This window comes from Chelonia mydas, chromosome 8, assembly GCF_015237465.2.
Source record: "Chelonia mydas isolate rCheMyd1 chromosome 8, rCheMyd1.pri.v2, whole genome shotgun sequence".
Classification (NCBI taxonomy): Eukaryota; Metazoa; Chordata; order Testudines; family Cheloniidae; genus Chelonia; species Chelonia mydas.
Window position 1 is genome coordinate 25,419,218 of NC_057854.1, and position 25,234 is coordinate 25,444,451.

Genomic DNA, 25,234 nt, shown 5'->3' on the forward strand with positions numbered 1-25,234 from the left:
TATAACCCTTCCTTTCTATCACCGATTGTCTGTTTTATCAGCTCAAACTTGTAAAATATTTGGGGCAGGGATTTATCTCTTAATATGCCTTTGTATAGTAACTAGCACAATTGGCGCTTGACCTTTTATTAGAGCCTCTAGTTGCTAAGATAATTCAAATAATAAGAACATAAGAATGTCCATACTGGGTCAGACCAATGATCCATCTAGCGCAGTATCCTGTCTTTTGACAGTGGCCAGTGCCAGATACTTGAAAGGGAATGAACAGAACAAGGCAATTATCAAGTGATCCATCCCCTGTTGTTCAGTCCCAGGATCTGTCAGTGAGAGGCTTAGGGACAGCCAGAGTATGGGGTTGTGCCCCGACTATCTTGGCTAATAGCTATTGTTGAAGATATTCTCCATGAATTCATCTAATACTTTTTTGAATCCGGTTACAGTCTGGGTCTTCACAACATTCCCTGGCAATACGTTCCACTAGTTAATTGTTTGTTGTGTGAAGAAGTACTTCCTTTTGTTTGTTTTGCTGCCTTTTAATTTTAATGGGTGACCCCCAATTCTTTATAGCCGTTGTGACAAGATGACTGATGCTAGTATGGTGGGTCCTGCGCTTTTCTTGGCGGGGGGCTAAGATGCTGTCCCTGCTCTTGGGGCACTGAGGGCACCACTGGTGGCCCAGGAAGGTGATAGAGGAGGGAAGCGGGGTAGGGGTCTGGGTTTGCTTCTCACTCTGAGCCCCAGCCCCTCTCAACCCCTGAGGGTTCTTGCCCTCTTCCCCACCTTGGGTGGGGGTACCTTCGATCCTTAGACACTGGGGAAGGGAATCTCCCCTGCTGGGGCAGGGTCTCCCTGGCTTTTGTGGTTCTCTGGTTTTTCAAAACACACCTCCAAGCTCCAGTCCTCTCTCCTTCCTCCTCCTCCCTGCTTGCCTGAAGCAGGGGGTTTTATTAGGTTCCTAATAGGGCCTTAATTGACTACAGGTGCTCCAATTAACTGTAGCCCCCCTCCCTAGTCTACAGGGAACCACGCCTTAATTAGCCTCAGGCTTATATATTTCCCCTCTACCATTCTCCCACTGCTCCCTGGCCCTCCTGTATCACACTGTTTAGGAATAAAAATAGCAATTATTTAAACAATGTGTGTATTTATACAAGGTTATCTCCATTTGCCTTCCTGTAATAAGATGGAGAAAAGTTTTAGAGGGGCATTTTTTTGTGCTCTGTTGGGTGCATTAGCCATGGAGAAAAGCAGAGAGCAAGCCAGATTTAACTTTTATGAGGTGACTTGGCTGCTAGGTTGATTATTGAAAAATAACTGTTTTGACAAATCAATTACAGCCAGAGTGATGGAGAACAATAGTAAAAATGGTGACAAGCTTCATTAGGCATACTCTCTCTCTCTCAAGTCTTTGACTGGGTCATTGGACTAACTGTGAATTTGGGTCAAGGACCTGAGTGGGTAGGGTGGCCTCGTTTATCATCAGTGAAGGCTGAGACAACAGTCATCAGTCCATTTAACTCCAGCTGGGAAGTGAACAGCTTATATTGTTTTAGTGATGATTTGAGAGGCTCATCAATAAAATCACCAATACTCCTTTGAGTGTGGTAATCCATCTGTGTCTTAGTGATCTGTGTGATTGCTAGCTGCAAAGACAAGGAGGGAGTAAGGGGAAAGAAAGCAGCTTGAGTTTTTTCCCTTTCATTTCACTGATTTCAATGGCACACTTCAAAGTCTCCAGGCTGGTCTAATAAAAGTCACCTAGATTTGATTGTCTCATCCTGCAAATTAGTTTTATGTTGTTGAACTCGGACAGTAATAGAGAGCAGTGTGAAAAGGAATATTCATTCATCTGTGAGGTGCTGATTTCATTGGATGGCAATGTAGAAGCTTTCTTCCTAAAATATTGGGACTTTTATGACCTTACTTACACCTGTTTTACATTGGTGTAACTCCAGTGACTCAATAGCAGTATTCCTGATTCACAGTGGTATACGGTAAGATCAGAAGGGGGACCACAGAGCTTATTTAGTATAGGGAAACTACTTCATTAGATCCAAGAATGTTACAGGAGAAGAGATTCCCCTTTGCAGGTCAGTGCTCATGACACACATTCACCAGCTTTCTTTAAAATGTAGCTTTACCATTATTGAACCATAGGATGGGCAAGAGTGTGCACTAATTGAGCTAATTGGGAGTGAGCTAATCAAGCTGTACCAATTAGTTTAATTGGTGCAAACCCAATCTTGACTTCCTCTTTGCTTAAAGTAGCACCAGTACTAGTACACTGATTACTGCATCAAAGTTATCCTTGAGTGTAGACAAGGGCTCAGCAAAGTAAACAGCTAGCAGTCCGAATACACAAAGAGAAACTGAATGGTTGAGTGAGGAGCTATTTTTATTGGATCACTCTTCAGAGTTGGACTGGCTTTTAAGTTTTGTTGGTGAGAATTGACATAATGCATTGTCTCTTGGCTGTTACTGTCCCAGATGTAAAGTGTAGATAATGCTATGAGAATAGCTATAGTACATCATTTTCTTTGTATTGCAGTTGTTTGTATTTTAATCTCATATTAGCTTCTTCATGATTATATTTTACTACTTGGCTCTGCTTGTTGTGCTCCAAAAACATCAATTAAATTACTAATGTGAAGAGTTTTTGTAATGATAGTCTTTTGCCATCCTCAAATGGAAGGCAGTGTAGAAATTAAAAGTGCTTTACGAACATTAATGAGTTGAACTTCACAGCACCCCATGGGAGAGGTAAGTAATTTATTCCTGTTTTACAGATGGAGAAACTGAAACAAAGAGAGGTAGATTAAGTGTTTTGCTTGAAGTTATGCAGAAGATTAAGTTAGAGATGGGACCAAAACCCAGATAGAATTTGTAGTCCTGGAACCATGGGTTTCATCCACAATTCCATACTTCCCCAACAAGGCTTTCTTACTCCCCCTCCATCAGTCCAACCAAACAGACTTGCTAAATTTGTCCCAGCTTAATCTGTCTGACATAATTCTGGATGAGAGACCCAGAGAGCACCATTTATTTATTGTGGCAGCTTATGAGACTGTTTTGTTTGCCTAGCACCTTGTTAACTTTGGAAGAGCAAAAATTCACCTGACCTTAAAAGTTGGAGTAATCTCTTCCAAGTGTCCTGCTGTTAATTGAACAAAGAGCTTCAACGACTACATGTCTGCATAAATGAACAGTAATGGTACCTTATCACAGATAAGTGCCAGGTTTTCCCAGTGCATGGGCAAATGCATACACAGGACACAAACACGGCACAAGTGGCTGCTTTGCCCCAAAGTACGTTTTATCTCTGTTCCTGAATGCAGGAGTTCTACTGAGATTTATAAGAATCTTGCTCCCTTTGTGGTTCTGATAGCAAAATCCTAACAGATTTCCATAAATGTCTGCATATAACTGGGAGGCAAAACAAGAAAAAAACATTAAAAACAGATGGGGTTAGTCTCTGCAACCCTCTGTTCATGTTGGTGAACATGTACTTTCCCAAGTATTCCTATAAATCCAGGCATATTGACTTCAGTGGGACTTCTCCTGTGAGTAAATGCTTATGAACATGAGTAAGTCTAGCCCATAGGCTTCTACTCACATAGATCAAATTGTTGGGCTAGTACTAACAGCATCTACAGTATTTCTTTAAAGGGAGACCACTGACTTAAAAATCAAATTTCTGTCTGAAAACTTCTGTTTAGGGCTGATCAAAAGTTTTCTATTGAAACTGTTTTTCGATGAATTTTTTTTTTTGACAAAACTAAAATATTCAGAAAAATCATCTGGTTCCTAAGGAAAACTTCAGTTTTTCATCTGGAAAACTTATGCCCCCAAATTGAAATGTTTCTGTCAAAAACCAAAATATTTTAATTTGGATATGCTGCCATGGTGTCTCCTAGGAGTTGTTGCTTGGTTTCCTCATTTTCCCATTCTGCACTATGGGCCAGGGTCCCCAGTCGGACTACATCTTCCTTGATGCACTGCCTCTACTCACCAAGAAGAGGTTCTCTCCAGCCTACGTGTCCAACAAATGGGCAATCATGGGCTAACTGCAGCAACTCTGGCTCACGATCATGAGTGCCAACCTCAGGAAAGACTGTTAAGAAACAGGGCATAAACTCCAAACTGGTTGTATGTTCTATACTTAGATGTCACCAACCAAGTATCGGGTGTGAATTCCTCAAGCACTACAACAGCTTTAACATGGAGTGACAGACAGTCCTCTTGGGTACTCTGGGGCATCTTGCCACCTAGACAGGTTTGCTTTTGTGATACAGTATGTGATACAACAATATTCAGGTTACTTCCAGACCCAAAGGACCAGTCCCTTACCCCAGCTCAGCTGTACCTCAAAGACACACTTGTAGCCAGTGTTGTTCTACTAACTAAATATTTATTAACTAGGAAAAAAGAAATGAGTTATTTACAAGATTAAATCAGGTAAACATACATACTCTAATGAGCTACAGTGCTTGGTTCCAAAAGGTGATCGTAGCTGCTATCTATGCAAGCTCTCCATTAGGGCTAACTCAAACTAAGTAGCTTGGGGATCCCTTGCTTGTGCTTAGAAATATTGCCCTCTCTGAATTCCAAGCAGCATAGTGATACAGTTCCTTCTAATCAGGCATTTTTATTTCCTTCTCCCAGAGTTCAAAATGATGGAACAAGTATTGGTGCCTGCCTCCTCTTCATGTGTGTGCATAGGAGCAAGCAACAAAGTCTTTGTCCTTGGTTTCATGCGGCTCATTTGGTTTCACTGGGCTTTTTTGTGTACAGGACCAAAACCTTACACTAATTAGTGCTTCTTTCTTGTTTGGTAAGTAACACAATTACAGAGGTGTACACTATAAACATTGAATATAACTTTAAGCCATGGGCTACAGTTGTTATATGTGAGATCAATACCTGCAGCATCCTACAAGCATTTCATCAAGTCTAAACACATTCTTATCAAATTAACATCTAATCTAACATTAATCTGAGCCAGACTGGTTTCCAGCTATGCATTTGTCAGTGTTCAGTGAGGCGTAGGGCCTTGGCATGAGCTGGTACTGATCTGCCCACATCAGAGGGAGATTGTGGTGCACAATGGGAAATGTAGTCTGACAGGGAAACCTGCCTTTAGAGGAGAATGGGGTCATGAGGCACCTGAATTATAACTCCAATGAGGCATTTCAGTTTTTGGAAAAGCCCCAGTTTTCCAACCAGCTCTACTTCTACTGTTACAATAATCTTAGGTGTTACCTGTATCTGGAAAAGATTTAGGAAAACACGCTTTTGTTTTTCACTTTGTTTACTTTGTGCATCTGTCAACATTTTGTGCATAGTCAGTGTAGCTGTTTGCCAATCACTTCCCTGTATTGGGGCCTTTTTCAAAGGAACATGGGAGAAAAGAACATTTAGAGGAGTAGGAAAATGTGATTGTGAAAACCAGGGAGCATTGTCAGGTGGACTCAGGAGCAAGTGTAGTACATGGAATTACTTTTAACTCTTCTGTTTTTTTTAAACTTGATTAGATTATGAGTTGACAAAATGCCCTTTCAAAACAAATGTAATCTCCCTCTGAAAGGCACAGATGGCACTGCTTTGCATTTGGAGTTTTGCTGGTAAGTACAGCTGTTTGTAAAAAGATGTATTCCCTTTGAATGAAACAGTGCTATTATGGGCAGGGTGGGCTATCCTGTATAAATGTGCATTGACATGATACAATGATGTTTCTTATTGCTTTGTTACCAGGGCTGTGAAGAACATTCATAAAGAACCAAGAATTCACCCCAAATGAGGGTGCTTTTGGGTTCTGTTACATATATAGGAAAGGTTCCTGAACATGCCCAGCTGTTTAAAGGCCCCTCTTCTTCTTTAGCTTGGGGCTGCACCTGGCCCTTCCCCCTTCTACACACACTCTTTACCTTTTGATGCTTTTGTGGGTGGAGGCCTGGTAGCCAGCCCATTTTCTGCCTCAGGCCAAGCAACCCCCTGCATTGGATCCTCCTGTGTCCCAAATGTTTTGTGTATGTGAGACACCTGTTACAGATCATTGTCTCCCCAATCCATAAAGGGTGTGGGGAGTGGAATTGGACAGGGTGGACTTCTTACTTTGACCTCATAGGCCAGCCAGTACATGGGAAATGCTCTGGCTTCTGCTGTGGGACAGCCCTCTAATGGGATACAAGCAGAGATTTCTCATTTTAGCATGAATCCTGTGGCTTCCTCTGCAACCATGTGAAAGGGAAGAGATGCACCAGGGTTCCTAGATGTGCGAGGAGCACTGATGGCTAGAGAACTTTGTTTCTCTCATTAACATGCTTATTGGCTTGTGTTTTCTGTCCATGCTGCACTATGAGCGGAGTGGTTACATCCAGCCATCCCCCAAATATTCTTTATACAAACTCTACTCCATCCTCCCCTTTAACTGAGCTCCTTCCCCTCACCCCCACAAAGCAAAACCACAACAAATGACAAACAGGAAAAACATGGGAAAAACAGGTGGCATTTGCACTGTATGCTGGAGGTAACCTAATCCAGGCTCTGGCTAATCAGGGGAAGGGGTAATGAGTTCCAGAGCTGAGGGTCATTCACTGAGAACACCCTACTGCCAGCCATCTCCTGTTTACCAGGAAGGGCTGAGGTTGTCCCTTGGGAAGTCAGGACCCACACTGTTTTGGACTTTATGGTTAAAACCAATACCTTAAACTTCATGGAAAAGGTGAGGCTCTGGCCCAAGCTGGAAAAGCCCTTTGAGGGCCTTGTTGTATGGCACCTCCTACAAGCATCATGTCAATAATGCCTCAGAGGAAGCTTAGATACGTGGATGGAGTATTGGGGTGCATGTCAGGGTTCTGCTGGATTTCATTCATGGCCCTGCTGTTGACTTGCTCTGTACCTTTGTACAAGTTACTTAAACTCTTTGTGCTTCTCCATCTGAAAAATGGGGATTTTAATGGCTACATACCCTTTTTTTAAAGCACTTCGAGATCTACAAAGAAGTGCTATGCAAGTGTTAAATAGTATTATACTATACAAATTGACTAAGGGAGCCTAGTTCCCAAGCAAGTATTCAGCCACTTAGAGCTGTATGTGACCCTGGGACCTCTTGGTGACAACTGGCAGAGGTCACTAGGGGTGCAAAGGGTTTTACAGGGATCTCTTGGGTCAGATATATGCATAATAATTCACTAAAGGGTGGCATATGAGATCTCTAGCAAACATTTATCTCCCAGTCTGGTAATTGTGTAGTGGGTGTTGTCTGCCTCACAATGCATGTCTATTTGCACATTGAACCTGAGACTAATCGGGACTGTGATATTGACAAGAGAGGAAAGCCATTTAAGCCGTAAGGAAAGCAGGGAAAAATAAACCAGTAAGTGGGGGGGGGGGGGAGGGGGCATGTTTATGAATAAGTAGAGTGAATTGCTCTGATATATCTGGTTTCAGAGTAACAGCCGTGTTAGTCTGTATTCGCAAAAAGAAAAGGAGTACTTGTGGCACCTTAGAGACTAACCAATTTATTTGAGCATGAGCTTTCGTGAGCTACAGCTCACTTCATCCGATGACATAGCCTTGATATTGAGCTGTCACTGAAAGGGAAGAGATGGAGACGGGGAATCAGTTATGAAGGGGGAGGGTAGATATTTACTTTGATTGTGTTTTAGGTTCAGCAGCCACTGCATGACCTGCCCTTTTATATGGGCTTTGTCAGCTTGTCCTTCCACAATAATGTCCTTGGTGCTACTGGAACTAGTGTGTTGTTTCAGATCAGAAGGCAGTCTTCCATATTTAGCCATGATTCTGTGAAGAAAGTTCTGAGAGCACACCAAACAGGAGGGGTTTGCTGCAGTTGAAATTAGATGGACATTGGTTCTATCAACTGCTGCAAGTTATTTAATCCTTTATAGTTTGCTCTGCAAGGTCCTTGTCTTGGTCTTCTATCGACTAGTTCATTTTGTCCCCCAGGGTGACTAATTGTGTACTGATACGGCCTCCGGGAGTCAAAGAAGTAGCATGCTTTACATGCTGAATTTCTGCAACTGATTGTGTACTTCAGTAGCATCCAGTGTACTACCTGCCTTCAACAGCAGTCTTTGACTCTAAGAAGTATGTCAGGCTGCAGACTACCTTGTTCTTACCTAGCTTGTCTACCTGCCTTTTTTTTTTTAAAGCTCTTCTCTGTTTCTATTTGTTATAGCCTCCTCTGGCCTGTTTGATAATTAAACTCATTCTGCCCCTTCTGCACTGACAGACTTTCATTATATGTGCCTGAACTGATTTGCAACGCATGCCTCTCTACTGATTCTCTTATATGGCTAAGCAGATCTGCAAATCTTTCTCTGTTTTGGTCTGCACTGGATAAGAACAAGCACTAATTTTATGTATTTATTTATGTGCATTTTTTCCAGATGGCCTATCTAAATTCTAATTGCACCCTATACATATAAAACCCCAACTTTTATGCAAAAATACAGTGATATTGAACTGAATTTCCCCAAGCAATGAAGCTTCAGGGAAGTGGAACAGATAGGGCTTTCCATATAAATTTGGACTTGTCACTACTTTCATAGTTTAGATGCTAAGGCCACAAGGGACCGCTCTGAACATCAAGTCTGAACTCCATAGGACTGCCCAGAATTAATTCCTGTTTGAACTAAAACATCTCTTTTTTAGAAAAAAATTTAAAAATTTTAAAATTTAAAAATTGCCAGTAATGGACAATCCATCACAACCCTGGATAAATTGTTCCAATGGTTAATTACAGTGTCACAACTCTGAGTGCTCCCTCTTGGCTGTGAGGGAATCCAGTGGTCAATCCCTGGATGCTTCAAGCCCCCAGAATCTGAATGGAGTCTAGGCACTACTGCTGTTTTAGGGCCTGTGGGCACACTCTTGGGTACAGATCTTCTGTCTGGGACCCCCTCCTGAAAGCTGCAACTACACTGCCCAACTTCCTACCCTACCCCTTAAACCAGTACTGTACCCTGAGGCTCTCCCCATAGTTTAAACACATCCAGTCCCCAAACTCAACGTGAAGGTGTGAGCCTTCTGGTTTATCTCTTCAAGGGACACATGGTAGGCATAATTCATAAAATACACAGATACTTAAAATACACAGGATTCTAGCAGCATTGCTCTTTCATGAATAGCATGAGAAATGCACGCTCTCTACAAAAATAATGAACTGTACACACATTTCCCTGCATCAGTTTCCTCATCAGTCCAGAGCTTTCTTTTGGACCTTGGTCAGAGTTGTCTGGGTCCTTCAGTGGTAGTGAATGACTTGTGCTCTGAAACATGGAACGGTCTCTTTCAGCTCATCTTCTTTCATCTTGGCCACTCTGTCCTGTTCCTCTCACCTGCCACCATGCTTCCTGTGTGTGTCTTCCCCTTTTGAATTCTTTTTAAAGCCTAGCAGCCCCACTTTCCACTCTCCAAATCACCAGACCCTTGTTGAAGGAATTTGGGGAAAAAGTGGTTTCCCCACTCAGGAAATCTCTTTAGCGTACCTATGATCAAGACATTAAATTCTAACGACACATGACACAGCCCTGCAAGCCCATGGCAGATTCCAGATTTACATAGAGGCATTCAGTGATACATTAATTGTCATAGTAACAACTTCAAAATATTAACTAGAATTCAAAAGTTGTACAGATTTTGCAAAACATCACATCCTTAAAAGTTTGCACATTATTTCCAGTGCAAATTGGCCTAGCTTCAATTTCCAGCCACTGGATTTTGTTATAGCTTTGTGTCATAATCATACAGCTAAGGGTAGCATAAAACCTGTAAGGGGTTAAGAAGATCAAATAACCTGGTTGGCACCTGACCAAAAGGACCAATAAGGGAAGAAGATCCTTTCAAATCTGTGGGGGGAGGTTTTGTTTGTGCTCTCTTTGTTGTTCTCTCTTGGACAGAGAGGGACCAGGACAGGAAAACCATCTGAAATAAGCATCCAAGATTACAAAAATTGTAAGTAATAGCAAGGAAATGTGTTAGCTTATCTTTTCTTTTAGCTTGTGAATGTTCCCTATGCTAAGAGGGAGGTTTACTCCTGTTTTTTGTAATTTTGAAGTTTTGCTTAGAGGGGAATCCTCAGTGTTTTAAATCTTATTACCCTGTAAAATTACCTTCCATCCTGATTTTACAGAGGTGCTTCTTTTACTTTTTTCTTTATAATAAAGTTCTGTTTTTAAGAACCAAATTGGTTTTTAGTGCTCTAAAAACCCAAGGGTCTGGTCTGTGGTCACCTTGTTTACCTATTTGGTTGGTATATTATACTCAAGCCTCCCCAGGAAAGGGGGTGAAGAGGCTTGGGGGGATATTTTGAGGAAACAGGAACTCCAAGTGGTCCTTTTCCTGAATCTTTGTCTAACTCATTTGGTGGTGACAGCAGAACCATCCAAGGACAAGGAAGGATTTGTGTTGGGGAAGTTTTTAACCTAAGCTGGTAGAATTAAGCTTAGGGGGTCTTTCATGCAGGTCCCCACATCTGTACCCCAGAGTTCAGGGGAGGGAACCATAACACTTTGGCTTCTAATCTGAATTATCAAATTTTTGTTCCCCATGTAGGCACTCAAAGTAGGGCTCCGTGTCTGTCACAGAGGTCACGGAAGTAACAGATTCTGTGACTCTCCGCGACCTCCGTGACTTCTGCAGGGGCCAGCATGGCTGACTTTAGGGCCAGCTGCTCACGGTGGCCCCTGGGACAGCCACACCAGCCGCTGCTCTGGCAGCCCCAGCAGTGGTCCACGGGCAGCCGGCCAGAGCAGTAGCAGTCCACGGCCATGGGCAGCGGTCTGCCATGGGGCAGCCAGCCGGAGCAGCTGTGGGCCGCGGCCCCGGGCAGTGGTCCGCGGCTGGGCTGGCTGGCTGGAGAAGCCACAGTCCTCTGGCTCCAGGCAGTGGTCCACGGCGGTCCAGCCAGAGCAGCTGTGGGCCATGGACCCCAGCAGCTGGTGCTGCTGGTCCCGGGCACTCCCCTGAACAACTCCCCCCTCAAACCTCACCGGCACCCTGCCAGTGTCCCCCCCTCCAAGATTTAATCACAGGTATTTTTAGTATAAGTCACATACAGGTCAGGGGTTGTGAATTTTTGTTTAGTGTCCATGACCTGTCCATGACTTTACTAAAAATACCCGTAACCAAGTCACCCCTGTGATCAAGTCACCCCTTAACCTGTTCTTGGATAAACTAAGCAAATTGAGCTTGTGGAATCCTTCCCTATAAAGCATGCTTTCCAATCCTTTTATCATTCTCGTGGCTCTTCTCTGATCCCTCTCCAGTTTATCAACATCCTTCTTGAATTATGAATACCAGAATTGGGCACCGTATTCCAGTAGCAGTCACACCAGTACCTAACACAGAGGTAATATGAACTTTCTACTCAATATTCCCCTATTTATACATTCAAAGATAGCATTAGCCCTTTTGGCCACAGCATTAAACTGGGAGCTCATGTTCAGCTGATTATCCCCCAATTCTTTTTCAGCCACTGGTTCCCAGGATAGAGTTCCCCATCCTATAAGTCTGAGCTAGGTTCTCTGTTCCTAGATGTATGGCTTTACATTTGATCATATTACAATGCATATTGTTTGCTTACCATAACTATTATGCAACATAAACCTTATTTTATAAAATATAAGAATTAGAAGGAGAAGACAAAGAAAAATAGAACATTAATTCTAATGCTACATTATCTAGCTTAATATGGTTATGCTATCACAAAGCTTGGTTACAGAATAAAAAATATTTGAAAACTATTTGACTTAAGTTATCCTCTGGTACAACATGGTGTCCTAAGTCCCACCCCTCCTTCGGAAGGGTACTATCCAAACAACTAGTAAGTAATCGCTTTCTATTATAATGAGTCTTTTTCAACTCTAGTCTGGTCATCAAGGTTGCTTGCTCTTACTTCCATTATTACAAATACAGTTTCCCTGAATCTTAAAGGTAATTACCTCATGCTATAGATTCCAGATGTCCAAAAGAAAAATCATTCAGCTGGCTCCTTGTCTGAGGAGGGATTCAGATATTGGCTTCCGAAGTTTCAATATCTCATAGGGTTCAAGGCTAGAGAGGACCACCAGATCATCTAGTCTGACCTCCTTTGTATCACAGGCGACCAACACTACCCACCGCCTGCACACTAAACCCAACAACCAAAATTAGACCAAAGTATTACAGTCCACAGGAAATGAAATTATGAGGTGCCACAGGCAAAGAATATGAGGGCTGAGGTGCACCATGGCAGGGAATGGTTTAAGTACAATATACCTGGATGATACCAGTGAATGACCCATAGCCCATGATGCAGAGGAAGTAGAAAACCTTCCAAGGTAACTGCCAATCTGACCTGGGGAAATTTTTTTCCTGACCCCACATATGGCAGTCAGTTAGACTCCAAGCAGGTGAGCAAGAACCAGTCAGCCAAGCACCTGAGAAAGAGAATGCTGGGTGCTACCTCAAAGCACTGGTCTACCCCACAGCTCTGGGCCCCCGAGGGTGGAGTGGAAGCTCTGAGCTACTGGCCCCTCGCAGGCCCCTGGAGCTGTGGGTAGTGGGGGTACCTGAAGCTCCTGGCTGACACGGGAGCTGGGGGTACCCCATAGCTCCCAGCCCCCACGGGCAGCGGGGGACCCCCGGAGCAGCAGGGGACCCCCGGAGCAGCAGGGGTATCCCGCAGCCCCCAGATGCTGCAAGCGGTTCCTAGCCCCTGTGCAGCAGCCCTGCTTCAAGTGGTGTGGGGATCCGCAGATCCCCATTTTGTCACAGATATTTTTATTAAAAGTCACGGACAGGTTACAGCTTCCGTTAATTTTTCTTTTTTGCCCGTGACCTGTCCGTGACTTTTACTAAAAATATCTGGGACAAAATCTTAGCCTCCTGATCCCTGCAGGTGACTGGCTGATGCATGAGATTTTAGGAAGTTAAGATATAAACTGGAAGGGAACCCTTGTCTGCTGAGCTCTGTTCCCCATCATCACAAGCAACCCTATCATACAGTCAAACTCAAAAATTTGTTCAGCTTTCTTTAAACTAATGAAGTTGTTTGCCTCCACAGCTCCTGTTGGGAGGCTGTTCCAGAACCTCACTCCTCTGTTGGTTAGAAACCTTTTTCTAGTTTCTAGCCTGAATTTGTTCATAGCCAGTGTGTATCCATTTGTTCTTGTGCTAGCTTTGTCCTTTAGCTTAAATAGCTTACACCCTCCCTGGTGTTTTACCCCATCCCTTCACTCCCTGATGTATTTACAGAGAGCAGTCATATCCCCTCTCAGCTTTTGTTTTGCTAGGCTAAACAGGCAAAGGTCTTCCAGACTCCACTCATAAGATAGGCCCTCCATTCCTCTGATCATTAGAGTAGAGCTGTCAATGTTCCAGTTCCAATTTGAATTCATCTCTCTTGCACATGAATGACCACAACTGCAGACTGTATTCCAACATGTAGCCACAATGTAGCTTTCTTTGCTGAGCAGTCCCTTTTCCCTTTCCCTATAGGCTCTCTGTTACTCCTAGTGACCTTTTTTGAGGTGGCTATTCATCCAGTTGGCTCTGGAGTGTTTTCCTACAAGTTTTCCCGCCCACCTTGTTTGGGATGTAAATTGAAGATAGTTTTGTTATTTGATTGAAATAATTTTTAAGCCTTTTCCACATTTAAGTCCTTGAGTTCTTCAGTCTAGTTGATTTTAACTAGTTCGCTTAATTTCCCAAGGTCTGCCCTTTTGAAATAAAATAGCTCACAACCTGGTTTTGGTTATCCATCCATTTAATTCAAACTGAATGAGCTTGTGATCACTCAGTCCAAGGTTATTTCCTATGGCCAGTTCTTCTATGGTGTCCTCACTACTTACCAAACTAAGTCTAAAATTACATCACCTCTTGTTAGTTTAGTAGTGATTTAATGAAAAAAAAATTCTGTCATATCCAGGTGTAACTGACTCCTACCAGTGTTAGTAGTGTTTATTCTCCAATCCAGGAAGTTAATTTCCCTTTATAACCCAATTCTTGGTAGTATTCATCTCTCTAATGATATTAAAGAGATCTCTGTCCATATCCAAATCCGATTGTGGGATTCTATAGCAGACCCCTAACACATCTCAGTTATTCCTGGGCCGGGTTCCTTGCTTCCTTTTGTGCACTAGGACTGATACGTATTTTTTAAATTTTTTTTTAATGTTTTGTTGTTTATTATGGTGCTTGAATGCCTGTAGCTAAGCACCATAGAAATCACAGCATCAGACAGATAGAGATGGAAAAAAACCCTGTTAGATCATCCAGCTCCTCTGCTAGCTATATGTTCCCTGTGGTGTGTTTTCTAGTGGTATACCTCATCTAGTTTTTGAAAGTCCCAAGTGATGAGGTTTCCATTAATTTCCTTGGGCAATTGAATGTGAGCAATACATAAACAATAACATGGGATCAATACATAAAATGGAATGGGTTCAATACATAAACAGTAACATATTAAATACCAGTGTGGACTAAAAAAGGTATTTCCTTTCTCTGTGCATATATGGATATGTTATCAGGGTAAAACAAAGTGTCTTCCAGATATAGCTATCTATTGAAAAGTAATTCAAGCTCTGGGTAATTAGATAAAGTTAGCATTCAGATCTGAACTGCTTAAATATAGAGAAATTTGTGTCCTCTTTCCTAATCTTAATGGGCCAAGTTTTGTTTAGTGAGCCAAATTTGGTTTGAATTGTTGGCAAGCCTTTGCACAGTTAATTTAATGACAGTTGTGACAAAGTTCCTCCTCTACCTTGGTGCGTCTTGTGCTTATTGGTGGATTTGCTCATCTTGGAGCTTCATGGCAGCCCTTAGTTTGGCCGTTTTCATGAACCCACAGTCCAGGTCAACTCCTCCTGTGTCTGACCAGGGGTTGGGAGGTTTGGGGGGAACCCGGGCCCCCCCTCTACTCTGGGTTCCAGCCTAGGGCCCTGTGGAATGCAGCTGTCTAGAGTGCCTCCTGGAACAGCTGTGCGGCAGCTACAACTCCCTGGGCTACTTCCCCATGGCCTCCTCCCAACACCTTCTTTGTCCTCACCATAGGACCTTCCTCCTGGTGTCTGATAATGCTTGTACTCTTCAGTCCTCCAGCAGTATGCTTTCTCACTCTCAGCTCCTAGCGCTTCTTGCTCCCAGCTCCTTACACGTGTCCCACAAACTGAAGTGAGCTCCTTTTTAAATCCAGGTTCCCCGATTACCCTGCCTTAATTGATTCAATAGGTTCTTGGTTGGCTACAGGTGTTCTAATCAGCCTGTCTTAATTGTCTCCAGAAAGTTCCTGATTGTTCTGGAACCTTCCCTGTTACCTTTCCCAGGGAAAAGGGGCCTACTTAACCAGGGGCTAATATATCTGCCTTCTATTACTCTCCTGTACACCAGAGGTTGGTCCTGGCAGAAGTCTCAAGAGTCGGAGACCTCCTGGACTACGACTGGGGAGACTGGCTGGATCCCCTGACGCTCGCTCAGCGCATGGGGCTCTCCAGACCTCGTACTCCCCGGCGCGTACTTCAGGAGGTGAAGGCCGCTTTGCTGCCTGGGTTTATCTCAACCAGGTCCTGCACGAGGACACACCCCACCCACCCTGTACCCCAGGCCCGCCGGACCTTTTAATTGGGCCCCCGCCCCGTGGACCCAACCGACCCTCTCACTCCTTCACTGTAAGCCGGCTGCATGAGATGTAGCCAGTCTGCTTCCAAACCATACCAAGGAAACATCTATACACGCTCGTGCTCCACACCCTTCATGCCCTCACCCTGGTGTCCCACCCCCGATACAAAATGGCGGGACCTCCTGCCACCTTTGGAGGGTGGGGAGCCCCCGTGGGCCAGCCTCTATTCCACCTTGGTCCCAAGGCCCACCGGGGATATCAATTGGCAGCTCCTTCACGAAGCCGTGAGTACGGGTGTGTTCTTGGTGCCGTTCACCTCCATCCCAGACACCTGCCCCTTTTGCGGCGTGAGGGAAACCCTGGCGCACACATATCTGGAGTGTGCCAGGCTGCAGCCCCTATTCCGGCTCCTCACAAATATTTTATTATGTTTTTGGTTGCACTTTTCCCCTCACCTTCTTATTTATGCACTCCCTATCCGTGGCCCCACAAAGTCACGGGCTCTCCTGGTCAGCCTGCTCCTGGCCCTAGCTAAAATGGCCATCTATAAAACCAGAGTGAGGAGGTTGGCTGATGGAGTCTCCTGTGACTGTGGGGCCTATTTCCGATCCTCGGTCCGTTCACGTATCCGGGCAGAGTTCCTCTGGGCAGCATCCACTGACTCCCTTGATGCCTTTGAGGAGCAGTGGGCGCTGTCCGGGGTTCTCTGATTGGTTTCCCCATCAGGTTCCCTTTGTTTGACCCTTTGACCACACTCCTGTCCCTGTTATTTCATTAGTTGCCCCCCGGATTTATTTGGTATTCAGGTCCTGTGGATCCCCCTCTTAGGCTGGGTGGGGTGGGATCCTTTAGCAGTGGATGGGCTTCGCCCGCTCACTTCCTGGATCCCAATAGGATTACTCTCCTGTAGCCATGTGGCCCGACCCTGTCACACTATCTTATGCCTAACACAAAAATATAGATCAACAATGGCTAATTAATATCTTAGTCCACTGTATTGTTCTTGAAGTGATATCATTTTGAATGTTTATAATATGAAACCACATAGTTTTTTTCTGCAGGTTACATTTCCCCTCTTCTTTTGCACCTCTTAAATGATACAACAAAAATGTATAAAAATGTCAACTCTTTAGACAGTGTTTATTTCTCTGTGGCTTTTTCTCAGAAAAATGTAGCAGGATCTGTCTGGTAAAGACTTTGCTTTACAGATCATTACACTCCCTTTCCCCCCCTCCCCATGATACCACTGTTGATTGTACACAGTTCATTCAATGTCTTTTACAGAGTCCAATGGGAGTAAAGGGAGTTTAATGGACTGTAAAAGGGCCAGCTTTACAGAAGTGATTGTCATTTTCACTCATTCACATTGCTGATTTTGGAAAATGCTGTTGATTAAGCCATTCACCCACAAGTGTTAGGACAGCCTTAAGTTTGGAGGCATCCAAACTTTCATCCATCTTTTTGCATCTTAGAATTGTTACTACAAATGTTGGGATCAGAAGTGCAAAAGGTTATGGGCTTGAGCTGCAGCGTTTGGAAATGAAGCCAAACTTTGAGTGTTGATATCACAGGTTTTGGTTCAAGCCCATCTTTAAGTACAATATCTACATTGTTGCAAATTGCCGCAACAATACTGTAGAGTCGTAGAAAACTGAGCTGGTAATGGACTATTAAACCATTGATTATTATCTAGTCCTATGTCTAATCCTTTCTGGAACTTTGTCCAGAGATGGAGCTTTCCCCACTTCCCTGGAAAGTATTTGTACAGTCCCAAAGAACTGACTGTTAAGACACTTTCCCCCCAGTGTTTAGTAAAAAGAACAGGAGTACTTGTGGCACCTTAGAGACTAACAAATTTATTTGAGCATAAGCTTTCGTGAGCTACACTCACTTCATCAGATGCACTCAGTGGAAAATACAGTGGGGAGATTTATATACATAGAGAACATGAAACAATGGGTGTTACCATACACACTGTAACCAGAGTGATCACTTAAGGTGAACTATTACCGGGGGGAGGGAGGGGGGAGGGGATACGGGACATTCAAAAACCAGTTGGAGAACACTTCAGTCTCTCTGGTCACTCGATTACAGACCTAAAAGTGGCAATTCTTCAACAAAAAATCTTCAAAAACAGACTCCAACTAGAGACTGCTGAATTGGAATTAATTTGCAAACTGGATACAATTAACTTAGGCTTGAATAAAGACTGGGAGTGGATGGGTCATTACACAAAGTAAAACTATTTCCCCATGTTTACCCCCCCCCCCACCCCCCACTGTTCCTCAGATGTTCTTGTCAACTGCTGGAAATGGCCCACCTTGATTATCACTACAAAAGGTCCCCCCCCTCCCCCCAGCTCTCCTGCTGGTAATAGCTCACCTTAAGTAATCACTCTGGTTACAGTGTGTATGGTAACACCATTGTTTCATGTTCTCTATGTATATAAATCTCCCCACTGTATTTTCCACGGCATACATCCGACGAAGTGAGCTGTAGCTCACGAAAGCTTATGCTCAAATGAATTGTTTAGTCCCTAAGGTGCCACAAGTACTCCTTTTCTTTTTGCGAATACAGACTAACACGGCTGCTACTCTGAAACCAATGTTTAATGTATATTTTCCTGAATGTACTATCGTTTACAATTTGCTGGTACAGAAAAAAAGAGAAGCAGATTATTTCTTATCGCTCAATATATTGATTTGCAACATGTTATTGTGAGATGACAGTAAAGTCTGTAGTTTCTTGTGTGTGCATATATGCACACTCGTATAAGTACCACATACACAAACAGTGCATGCACAATGACATCCATATTCCAGCAGGCCTCACTGAAGAGGAGTTTCAGAACTCTTAAGCCATTATATAATGCTCTCTACGTAAGAGAACATTGAATTTCTGGAAGGTATTATTCTTTCAGAAAACACTATATTGCCTTATTTTAATTTAAATACAGCTTTAATCCAGCTCTCAGTATTATACTGTGCATTGAATTATCATTTAGGTAAAAAAAGAAATAAGCATGATTATTAAGTATTTATAAGTTAAAAACAAAATAGAAAGTATTTTGTTTTAATGTGATCCTCTTATGCCTTCCTAGCTAATCTGTCTTGAAAAGTCTTCTGCCAAGGTGGAGTAAATGTATTACAACAGGGACTCTATCTAACACAGCATGGAGCTTGCCTAATTTGACTGAAGCATGGTCTCACATATCACTGTACCCAGTCAATACTCTATTATTGCAAGTTAAGTGGTTTGATACAGTATTCTGCGTACAAGGTATTAGAAGGCATCTTGCTTAATTTCCTAAGCAATAATGGTATAAACAGTATGCATTTTTTATTATAAAAAAGCTAACAATTGCCTCCACTGAGTTAATAGTTCTTTATATACAGTTGGTACCCAGGAGACTGAGTGATAAATCAGAATACAATTAAATGTAAAGTGTACTAAATTTTTGGAAAACTAAAATTTATTACAGAAACAAGGTCTTCGGTTCTACCTGCAATCAAACTTTAGTTTTCTTAGGATTGTATTTATTTGGCTTAGAGAGTTTTTTATTGATTACAGTTGGCTCAAAATAATTACGACAGTAAGAATATTAAAGCAACAGAATAACAACAGGAAAATAAATCAATGGGTTATTTTTAGCAGACTACTTCTGCAGCCCTTTTCTTTTTTCTTGTGGTGCCCAATATCAGTTGCATTTTTAGTTCTTTCCAAGTGTGCGTAGCAAAGTCTTTTTTTTTTCTGGGTGCATTGCATTTATTAGCCTGGCCCTGCATATTTTTTTAAATATTTTTTGCATCTAAGATGAAACATTCTGGTGCATTTTAGAGTTTCAGTGTATTGTTTTAGATCTGAGATATCTCCGCTGGATGAGGGGACTCTGCCATACAACCAATGCCTCATATCATATGCACAAGAAGAGTCTTAAGCATGATATTTTAATATTTATGTATCAAAGAAGGTGCTTAAAATTGGTTACTAGGAGTCAAGATGAAAAATCCTGAAGCAAAGTATTAAAATCCTCTCTTCTAACTCACCTAATCAACAAGTCATTAATTTTACCAGCAGTTCACCTGAAACTATAGTATCCTTAGAATGGTACTGGATTCCCCACAAGTTCTGTGAGCCTTAGCAAAATTTGAGGTGACTGGGGCTGAGTGTCAGCTTTAGAATGAAAGCAGAAACTAGGTGGGTTTCACCCAGTTACAAGTTTTGCTGTAAAATATGTGCACAGCTCTGAAGAGAAACACTCCTCTAGTGCCAGAGGATAATTTTAGTTTGGATCTTCAGAAGAAAATATTTTCAGAATGGGTCTGATCTAAAGACCATTAGTCAATATAAGGACTTCCACTGACTTCAGAAGACCTTGCATCAGGTCCTATGTCAATACACAGGCTAGTACTCAGGCATCCAGATACCAGCATGTTAGCTGATGTATCAAAACACTTTTTTTCTTTATTTAAAAAAAAATCAGTTATTCCATAAATGACATTGCAAATAAGAGCGATGTTTGTTAAAATGATTGCTGATTTAGAATTTGGACATTAACAAAAGTTTTGAGAGCCACATTTTCCAAATCTGCCTCTAAAATAGGGTGCGTAGTTTTCACATGTACAAATCCCTCATTTCTATGTGCAAGAACAATTTTTGTGCCTGCAGATCAGGTAGACAGACACCTAGACCCTTTGGTGGGTGAAGCCATCTTTCCGGAGGTTAGGGCTGAAATCTTCAAATGTGCCGAGTTGGACAGGTTTGAATATCCAGTTCTCATTGCATGTGTAATTACCCAGTGGTGGCTGTGTCCAGAAATGCAGATTTTTTGCTTGTAGATAATTGTATGCACAAAACTTGCAGGTAAAGTAATAGAAACTGATTTTGAAATCCAGTTCTTAATACCAAATTATTCCTCTTGATCTATAGATAGCGCTTCTACTAAGTTAATGGAAGCCACACATTCACTTCTTAGGGCAATGATTTGGCTTGAGAGCAGGTGTGATTCTACCAGATAAGTGGCAATAAGCTGCTGAGCTTTAAGAGAGTTTGTTCTTCTGAGTTTACAAGTGGGATGAACAGTTCAATCCAACCTTATGCTTTAATAGTAAAAGCAAATAGAAACCAGACTATATATATGGGAATTAGGACTTTGGGGCACCTCAAAAAAATGTCAGTAATGGCTGTAGAAATATCAGACAAGTCAAACCTACAAAACAAAGTTTAACCTAAGCTAAAGTCATCTAAGGTATTGTTCCTTTCCTGAAAAGGCATGGAGGCTAAAAGTAAAGGAAATCCTTTCATTATCCTTGCTTACATGGAAAAGAACTTAATACACATGCAAACCTGTTGCAACTTTTCAGTTTGTTCCTAGAGATTGGCACCAACATAACTGAGAATTTCCTGTCAGCTGGAAGTGTTATCTGGCTAATGGCATACACTGAAATACAATAAGGCAGTCGTCTGTGTATTGAAATCCCCAAACCCAGTAGGGTGACCAGATGTCCCAATTTTATAGACAGTCCTGATATTTGGGGCTTTGTCTTATATAGGCACCTATTACCCTCCAACCCCCAGTCCTGATTTTTCACACTTGCTGTCTGGTCACCCTAAAACCCAGCACTGTGTGAACAAAGCAGATTTGGTGTATTCTGTCAACAGTTTGTTTTTGTTATAAATTAGAAAGACTGGGAAGAGGAAATAATAAAGCACAATACAAATTCTATCTCTTGGACAGTAAGCTAGTGAGTTGGTTTCAAGATTAACACGCATGGTTAGGGCCCATAAGTGTTTGAAAGGAAGTTAAATAGCACTCCCAAAAGGGACTTTTTCCAACAATCATCAGCCAGAGGGGGGCTGAAGTTGCAAGTATGGTCTGGAAGTCCCCATTTGTGTGGATTTATCTTGAAAGGAATATTTGCGAGTAATAAGAAGCAAAGGTGAAACGTGCAATTGGGAACAGTCGTCTGGTACAATTACAGGCTAAGACTTCCAAGAAATCTGATCAGATAACAGTACTGTGCAGGGGAAGCTGAAGGAGAGATTTTACCAGAGTCCCAGAGGTGTGTGACTGTCAAGCTGGGAGACTAGTGGGGTTAGTGGGAGAAAGAAGGACTTTTTGTAAGTGTAAAATATTTTGTTTAGATTCCTTGGCCCATATTCTCAAAGATATTTAGGCACCTTACTTCCCCTGAAATCAGTGGGACTTAGGAGCCTAAATACCTTTTGTGGATCTGGGTCATAGGTTTGTCTTAGGTTTAGTCAATATCTTGATGCACGTTGTCAGACTACCCATGATAATGCAGGCCATTTTTTCTGTTTAAATCTCATTTTCTCTCTCTGGTAATACATCTTATTTTTTATTAGACCGCTGGAGTCTTAGACTGTTTGGGAATTTTACAAAAGCTTTCTTGAATAGATGAAGAGGTAGTGAAGGGAGGCTGACTGGAGTCTGTTAAGATTTGCAGGTGGACTGGCACAGATGAAGTAGTCCTCTCCCATTGGGTGTGTCAGTTGGAGGGCTGCAGTTCTGCTACCTTGACAGGAAATACCCAATGACCACGGACACAAACCAAGCTAAGGGATGAAAGCTGACAGCCACATAAGTAGCTTTTAAAACTCCAGCAAGGCTTACCCAGGCCGTGGAGTGAGGACCTGTTTCTCTTCACTAGCACTCCTTTACATCATGTAGAGTGGGCAAACCTAAGCTGGGGGATGGGAATATCTGGTGATATTTGCCCTCAAGAAAAATATAGAAACCAGTTAATCAACATGTGAAAACAATTTAACGCTCAGACTATGAGAGCATATGAACATAGCAAGTGTGGTCTTTAAGGCAATATGGTTGAGAGAAGAACCATACTTTGAAGGTAGATAACCAGAAGGCTAGTTATGTGCCTGTAAATACACTGCTCACTTGAGTGCGCAATATGTTAACTACATCTGGGTTTAGCATAATCATCCCTGACTAATGCAAGTGGAGGGGAGGGGGTTTAAGTGCTGAATAAATAAATTACTTAATTACATATTATCAGAGAGGAACAGATGGTCAGTTTAGCACATTTTCTGACTGCTTATGCTTTCCGTGAATGGTAGATCTGCACAGATTCATGCAGAAAAGATTTTGCTATATCAGTAATTCATCCATAGACTGCACATCAAAGAACCAGCCATTGTGTTCTTGAGCTGTGTCTTATCCATATGTGTGCCAGGCTACTGAGAATTAAAATAGTATAGGTGCCATGAGGGATTTTCTCTTGCAATTATATTTTCTTCTTTCTTGATTTACTAGCCTGATGGCTTTATGCTAGTATTAGTACACCTTAAAAAGGTCAAAGTGAAACCCAAATCAACCAAAACAGAGCATGCCAACTAGTTATGCTGATGAGATTGGCCCTATCAGGTTTGGCTGAAATCTTATTCCCAGACTGATAGATTAGTGCTTGCAGCTCATATGTGCAGCAATGTCTGCTGCCAGGCTCCTTCAGTGGGAGTTTATTCTCAAAGGTTGGTCTGCTGCTGAAGCCATTTTGGGAGGGGTGGATGTATGGATTAATTTTTAACCTAATTGAAGATTATCACAGCATGTAGCTTAGTGACAGAAGAAGAAAAGGCACAATAGCTAATATTGAACCATAAGCACTGGCACCAAACCTTCCTGATCTGACATTCGTGGCTGTTTTATGTGTGTTTGCTTGTTTGACTGTAACTTTGGAGGACTCCTACTAAAGTGTGTTGTGGTTTTTTTTCTAGTTACTGCAAGACTAATGGATCTATTTGTACAGGGAGTTTCTGAACTTAACTGAATAGGAAATATGATCTTTAGGAAACTGTGTTATACTTCGCTCTTCTGTTCTTTCAGAGACAGCCTTCAGTCTCCCCTCCTGTCATACCATTACAGCACCAAAACAAAAACAAACCACAACTTGAAGTCATATGATGATTTCAAATGGAGGACAAGGACTGTCCATTTTTTTGAAGGGAATGTGCTGGAAGGAGCCATGCTGAATAGTTAACATCCCAGTGAATCCAGCAGGACTTAAAGTGACTCAGTGTGTCAGAGAACATGTCAAACTGCCATCAAAGCAATAGACCTTGGTGGAATTTGTATCACTCCTTTTCTGCCTTTGTAAGGATGCCTCATAAAGTTAGAAATAGTAAGAATGGAAAAAAATTAAAATAATACACAGACTTCTAAAAATGTAGTTATAAAGCCTTTAAAGCACTCTTTGGTCTCTTCCAGGACTCTTTGAAATGCTTCTTTTTTAAAAAAATTAGTTTTGCCTGAAAATCTATATCCAATTTGAATGAAATTGAATATGTTTCAGAGCTCAAGCAGCATGTCTTCCGTTTGAAACAAAATGGAGATGAATTTCAATTGGATATTCCCATTATAATCTGTCTCCACCTGTAGTTTTCATCAAAATTGCTAGGAAGTGTGATATAATGTATGATCAGGATTTGCCCACTGGCAGCAGTGTGCCCATTATCTTAGTAGAAAAGCACACAATAATTAGTCTGATGCATATAGATAGCAACTTCTCACAGCGAATGACTTCAATTATGATGAGTAATATATATGGAGTTTGATGCTTATATGTGTTCTCTCCCTTCTACCCCCCCCACCCCCCGAAAAAGAAGACACTAATTACTAATTCAGTTGACAAAGAAACAATGTTTCAAAAGATTTAATGTGAACTGAACGTAATAGTCAGTGGCCACTGTGAAATGTCCATTTTATGGTTTTATTTTTGCCTAAGATTAATTGATGGAAATTCTTCTGTGCGTATACCCATAAGCTTCATTCTAGTGCTTTAGCATTAACTCGTCAACATTTTGCAAATCATGGCTGGACCACCAGCCCATCAGCATTTTCTGTCCTCCAATACTTTGAAGCCCTTTTGTCTTCCCATAGCTGTCGTCATGCTGTGAGCTTGGAATTTTGTGAAATGGAGACTACCTATTGCCTCATGGCACGTTCCATTTCCACAGTTTTGTAGGGGCTGATATCTGTTCAGTAGAGATGATAATAAAATAATTTAAGTTTACACCCTCTCTTTTCACCCTGAAACCTACAGAAAGACGGCAAAGATTTGCCATAAACACAGTGCAGAAACATTTTATAAAATAAGTATCAATTCATTTTGTACTTTAGATGTTAGAATTACTTGATTTTCTAGGTGTAATCCTGAAAATGTCCCAAAATGACAATTTGATAGTATCTATTAAAACTGTTCATATGAATTTATTTCGTGGTAGTACTATGATGTTATGCCAAGAATATTATCTGCCTGTCTTCCGAAAGCGTGTTTACAAAGTAGCATAGTGTACTTACTTAGTCAGACTAGTTAGTTTAGGGTCATGTAAAAATGATATCCTAGAAATGATTAGGAGATGTTGCATAATTGCACTTTAGGGAATTGGGTTTGTGACATTTCTCCCTTTCTTACTATTAATAGTGAGATACACTCTTGTCACTCACGGAAGAGCCAGCTGACTCCCACTGTACTCTAATACCGTCAAACAAGGCACACAGTGCTTAATTTTTGCCAGGGCTTGCCAGGGCTGAGCCCCAGCACCTCTAGGCTTGGCAGTTCATAGCCCCGGCACCCT

At 42.0% G+C, this 25,234-nt stretch overlaps 1 long non-coding RNA gene across 1 annotated transcript; it reads left to right on the forward strand.

Annotated features, from left to right (window-relative positions):
• Nucleotides 1–2,307: 2,307 nt before the first annotated feature.
• On the forward strand, nucleotides 2,308–24,702 carry LOC122461439. Its single transcript, XR_006283325.1, has 4 exons — nucleotides 2,308–2,441; nucleotides 4,663–4,831; nucleotides 5,532–5,621; nucleotides 23,484–24,702. It is a non-coding gene; the product is annotated as an uncharacterized LOC122461439 (long non-coding RNA).
• Nucleotides 24,703–25,234: the final 532 nt, after the last annotated feature.